Genomic DNA, 6,000 nt, shown 5'->3' with positions numbered 1-6,000 from the left:
TATCTTGGTTTTTCAGACGTGCTTAGTGATTGGCCTTAGCGACGACTTCTATTATCAGCCCCTAGCATGATTTTGATTTTGCTTGTACCACAAGGATCACCTGACTTCATGGAGCGGTGTATGTTTTGCACTGATTTACACAATGGAAAATGAGATAAAATGCAGGACAAGTAGATTGTGCCAGACTAACTTGATTCCCTTTTTTAGACAAGGTAAGTGATTTTCTTGACAAGGGTAATTCTGCAGACTTGATCTATTTGGAGCTCAGTAAAGCTTTTGGCATGGTGACACATGGGGAATTGTTAGTTAAGCTGAAGAGGATGAGGATTAGTATAAGAACGTCTGTACAGTAAGGCACGGGCCAAAGGGGAGACAAAGAGGTGTGTTGTGCTGAGAAACCATCGGGCTGGCTACATACTGCTGGTGAAATTCCTCAGGGAGCAGCAGCTGCTCAGCCTTGGCCAAAGGGAGGGATCTGCCAGCTGAGGCTGTTGGTGAGACGATGCTCAGAGGCGCTGCCAAAGCTGGCTGACAAGTATCTGGTGATGGGACGAAAAAAATGGAGTGACCAATACAATAGGACAAAATAGGATAATGCAGGTAGGAGCTAAATATAGGAATTACTGCCACGAGCTGGGGGTTATCACCTGGAAACAAAAGAAGAAAAAGAAATACTATTTGGCCAGGGGGTAACCATTAGCCAGCAACATGACGGAGCCATGAAAAAGGCAAGGTGAACACCAGCTTACCGTCTGGGGCACCCTCACCACTTCTGAGCTCTTTCTAACTTATATATTTAACTAAATATATAAATATTAACTAAATTATATATTTAGCACTGGTATATAATTCCACCCATACTGAAGGAAATTTGACTCAGAAATAAAGACGATACACAAATGCAGCTTGGATAATCAGAAGAGAGGAGGGCCCATGTTACGAACCAAGACTAGGAAAGAGCAGGTTTAGCCTAGCAAAAAAATAGGGGGCATTATAAAGATCTTAAAACACAGGAGAACGGTGAGCTAGCTCAAGTCAAGGCCAGTATTGTCAGGCAAGATGAATGGATATAAAGTATTCAGAAATAAATTGAAGCTTAAAATTAGAAGTTCCTATTACAGACATGAGGTTCTGACGTCCCAGAGGAACAAAAAAGGGGAGAGCAAAAAGTAAAAGATGAACATAATCATTTGAACTTCTGAATGAATCTGTGTGATTCCTTATTCCATGTGATGAATGACACCATGGACAAGGAAGTGGTGTTGCCCAAGAAGGTCCTTCGAGGATAACTTCAAGGAGTGCTCAACAGAGGTAACTGAGCTGATTTCCTCATGAACTTGTTTGGATTTTAGCTGCAAGTACACAACCACAGATAATCCAGAGGATGACTGGACAGAGTCTGGGACCAGCAGCAGCATCCGCACAGGCACAAAAAGTGCAGGAGGCCAAGGATGCAGAATCCGCATCAACAAAAATGAGGCTGCAAATTCAGTTGCCCTCCGTGTGTAACAAAAAGCGCATGTTGTGCACCAGCTTGTCCAGTCATCCAGCCGCGCAGTGCTCACTTGTACGCCCCCACCTTTCTTGCAGCGCTGTTCTCGGCGAGGGCTGGCATGCTCATGGTGACTTGTTCTTCATCCTCCAGTGAGTCCCACGCGGCTGGTAAGTTCTGTGCTGTTCAGTGAGAGGAGAAATAAATCCAGTCGTTGAGAGATGTGCAGCTTCTGATGCCAGATTTGCTTCTTACTCCTATAGATACCTCATGAAAGATAAAGTAATATGTCATAGTTAAAACAAAACAACAGGCTTCTAATTAATCTTCACCTCTGTTCCTTCTTAAGAATATATTGTAAAGACTCGTATCATACCTAGGAGCCGTACTGTGCCTAGGAGCTGTACTACACTTAGGAGCTGTACCATGCAGGTTTGAACCTCTGGTCTCTGCTCAGCCAAAGAGCTTGTTAAAGTCAATGGATTTTTTCCATAAAGGGCATTGTTTAGTAGTGTCACCGCAAAATTTATTCCCCTACCTCAGGCTTTCCTAAACAGTTCCTTGACTCTCTTGACACTTACTTCTTTATACAAGACATTATCCAATATGTGTTTCCTAGGATCATTGATTCTAATGTGTATACGCTTGCTTTAAAGGCTCATTTTGCGTGACTCAAGGTTAAATATATTTATGGTACACAATTGTACTAGGCAACTGGGCCCTGATTTATAAAGTATTGACATGTGTCTTAAAGCAAGGCAAAGTCAAAGCCAAGTTGATCTCAGCTTGATTTGAATCTTAAAAAACCCATATTTTCTAAAAAATATTCTGCATTATATACATAAATGATTTTTGCCACAGCTTCAGAAATTATGAGGTTATGGTAGACACAAAGATCCACTTTTTGACCCTGGTCTAATCATTCTCTGTTTTACCATTTGGATTTTTTTTCCCTCCCATATGAATGGTCTGTGTGTTAATATATTACCCACCCCGACTTCAGATCATCTTAGCTATATTTTGTGTGCTCACAGCTGGGAAGCCCTTAAGCAAATGTAACAGCTGATACAAGAGACAAACGGGAAAAGACGGTCAAATTATCTAGGATTTTTTTTCAGCTACCGCTTCAATGGCGTAAAAAAAAATACACTATTTCTAATATAATCTTAAAAAACCAGGGGTGCGTCCTGCGACCTCACCTCTGCCATGCAGGGGGGGCTGAGCCCCCAGCAGCTGAGGCACAGAAACTCCAAGGACAATCGACGCTCTCAGGTGAGGCTCTGAGGTCACCTGGGAGGACTCAGCCACGGGGGCTCTCGGCTGCTCTGAAACCCCAGCCTAGTGTTACAGGGTATAGAGTTATTTCTGGTGCTATTTTTAGATGCAAGGTAAAAGGAACAGCATAGACGGGCAGTAAAGCAAACGTATGCAGAGCTCAAGCGCACAGGAATCTTTGCACACCAAAATGTCTTGATTTTTTTTATGAGTAAGAACTTTTCTTTTTCATCCCACAGGTATTTTTTACGGCGTTATGAATTACTCATGGAATTAATTGAAAAACAGCAGATTCCTAATTTGTTTTTTAAGCGTTGAGAATTTGGTACCCAAAATTTTGTATGTTCTTTACAGGCTCTGGTCACGCCTAGTCGTCACTAAGGATCCTACGGCACGTTCCGTGAAAATCCTGGCGTCGGGGTGTGGGACGCAGCCCCTCGCGCGAACGGCCGTAGGGCGCGGCTGGCACCGGGGCAGCGCGAAGGGAAGGAAGGCGCGCCAGCCCGGGCCGGCTGCCTCTTCGCAGCAGAGGCAGGGACCTCGGACGAGCAGGTAACCCTTCTTCACTGAACGCATAAGGTGCTAGATGGAGCCCAGGTCGATGAAATTTCTTTCTGACGGTAGTAGGTAATTGAAATAGTATTATTTATAAAATTAATAGAGAGTTAGAACTCTCCAAAGTACATACTGCTGTTTTATTTATGTTTTCTGGAGTACCCATTTGTAGACTTCTCTGTTACACCTAACCAAGAAATACGCTAGCGGGCAAACAGAACATACCCTGCTCCCTTTTGCCGTAGCAACTTTACGGCAAGCAACGCGGATGGCAAAAACAGGCGCTAAATTCTGAAATTCCTTCGCGTTGAACGATTTCAAGTTAAATTTATTAATCTTTTACGACAGAAAAAACACCTCAGACACCTCAGTTTGCTGTAATAATTCATCACGTACATTCACAGGATCTTTTAAAATGCAAAGGATTTCCTATGTTCTTCTGGTTCAACATGTTTTAATTGTTCATAAGCATACATTAATACATTATTTGGCTTTCTGCGAGTGTGCAGCATGCCCTGATTAGCTGAAAGGGGAGGATATTTCAAGCAGGTCTTTTGAAAGATCTCTAGAAATGAATCAATACCATATTAATATATATTGCGGAGCTCTGTGACGATATGTGACTTGGTTGATGTTATGTGCGCTCTTAAGAGGCATATGTAATATGCAACGGAAAATTATTTACTTTCCGCGAGCATGACCACAATCTTCAAGCGCTGGCTGCTCATACGTCTCAATTAAAGCCAATAAAAATAGACAGGGGAAAAAAACAAAAAAGAAAAAAAGAGAAGAGACCATCGCAGACTAATGGAAGACTTGCCCGCATAATCTCATTTTCTGTGAGTCATTCCTACTTCGCAGGCAGTTTGCAAGGGCAGCGGACGGTTTTTGCAAACCTCTGCTTTGCGCTCCCCGCACCCCGCGGCGGGGGCCGCGGGCAGAGCCCGCCGCTCGCTCGCTCACCCCCGCCCGCAGCAGCAGGGCGGCCGCGGGGCCGCCGCCATCGCGCCTCGGAGGTGCCGCCCGGCGGCCGCGGCCCGCCCGCCCCGCCGCCGGGCTCCCCGCGGGGCGGCCCCGGGGCAGCGGCCCGGGCCGGGGGCGGCGGGCGGGAGGGGCGGGGCGGGGCGGGGCGGGGCCCGGTGAGGTCAGCGGCGGGCGGGCCAATGAGCGGCGCGGCGGGCGGTGGCGGCAGGGAGCCCCTCGTGCGGCGGCTGCATGGGGAGGGCGGCGGCGGCGGCGGGCGCGGGGCGAGGGGCTGCGGCGCGCCCCCGCCCACCCCGGGGCCGGGACTGAGGGAGGCGGCGCCGCTGCCCGGGCACAGGTGCGGCGGCGGCCGCGGCGGCGGCGGCGCGGGCGGGAGCGGAGCGCCCTCCTCCCGGCGGCGCCGGGCGGGGGATGTGCCGGCCGCCGGGGGCGCGCCGCCCGTGGGAAGCGCGCTCCTAACGCCACCTGGGCGCCGCGGGGAGCGCTCGGCGCGGCGCGGCGCGGGGCCGTCGGGAAGCGGGCAGGTAGGAAGAGAAACGCCGGTTCCGGGGGTTCTGGGGGGCTTTTGTTTGTTTTTCCTCTCTTGCGTGCGGCGGGGCCGGTGGCGGGGGGCGGCGTGCGGGGCCGCCCGGGCCGGCGGCGCTCCCCGCGGGGAAAGTTGTGGGGACGGTCCCCGTGGCGGGGCGGCTCGGAGAGCCGCGGGATCCCCTGCCCGCTCCTCGCCGTCCGCCCGCGGCGGGGGGGGCTGCGCTCGGGGCGCCGGGAGCGGCGGCGGGGCTGTCCCCGTCCCCGCGGGGCTCGGAGGAGCGGCCGCTCCCGGGCGCTGCTGCGCTCCTCGGACAGCGGGGCGAGGCGCCGGCCGCCCCGCCGTGCGCCCCCGTGGGCTCGTCCCTCCGCTGGGGCCGGCGGCATCGGGGGCCGGCGGCATCGGGGACCGCGGCCGCAACAGCGCGGCCGTCCCGTCCTGCGGCGGCTCGCACCGGCAGCCCCGGAGCGCGGCTCGACGTGCCGCCGGCCGCCGGGCTCGTCCTGCTGGGGCAGCGCGGGAGCGCGCACCGGTGCGCGCCCCCGCCAGCCGGCCGGTCGGTCGGTGCCCCCGCAGCGTCCCCGCGCACCGTGCGCGGTGTCTCCCCCTTTCTGGTTCAGGGAGGCTCCTCGGGGCCGTGCCGGAGTGCGGGCTGCCGGGCAGCGGGAGTGCGGGGAGGCGCCCGTGGGCAGGGTGCACACTGCCAGCGCACCCGCAGCCGGGGGCTGAAGGAGAGCCCAAGTATTTACTGAAAAGCAGAGCCGTATTCCCCTCGCTGTGGAAGTCTCGGGGCAGAGGAGCCCGAACGTGCTCGTGTGTGCGGGGCTGTGGATCTGCTCGTGTGGGTTTTCTGACTGATTAACAGGCTTCTGATTGTATGGGATTACTTTTGTAAAAATGCAAATCCCAGCAAATATCGGTGCTGACCATATATAGAAGTAGTCACGGACAGAAGAGCTGTAACTTCAATATTGCTGACACACGTCAAGAAACTTTAAAAAAAAAACAAAAAGGGCAAACAAAAGCCGGGATATGTCCTGAAGATGTTTTTGCCCAAGCAAAATATTTTCCTGTGTTTACACCCTACAATGACCAAAATGTTCATTTCATTTATTTATTTATTTACATACCTATACACCTCGAAGTGTGACTGATACATTGATTTTTA

General features: G+C 51.9%; 1 protein-coding gene across 4 annotated transcripts in view; it reads left to right on the top strand.

Annotated features, from left to right (window-relative positions):
* The first annotated feature begins 4,657 nt into the window (after nt 1-4,657).
* The window catches only part of CHRM3 (cholinergic receptor muscarinic 3), a 292,590-nt gene continuing 291,247 nt past the window's right edge, over nt 4,658-6,000 (top strand). For 2 of the 4 annotated variants that reach the window (XM_075089413.1, XM_075089412.1), the window contains exon 1: nt 4,658-4,830. The gene's annotated coding sequence lies outside the window, so the exon portion shown is untranslated. The remainder of the gene's footprint in view (nt 4,831-6,000) is intronic. The other 2 variants (XM_075089415.1, XM_075089414.1) reach the window with 1 other exon arrangement.

Source organism: Phalacrocorax aristotelis, chromosome 3, assembly GCF_949628215.1.
Source record: "Phalacrocorax aristotelis chromosome 3, bGulAri2.1, whole genome shotgun sequence".
Lineage (NCBI taxonomy): Eukaryota > Metazoa > Chordata > Aves > Suliformes > Phalacrocoracidae > Phalacrocorax > Phalacrocorax aristotelis.
The sequence above is the reverse complement of the archived record's forward strand: the minus strand, read 5'-3'. Positions and strand labels throughout refer to the sequence as shown.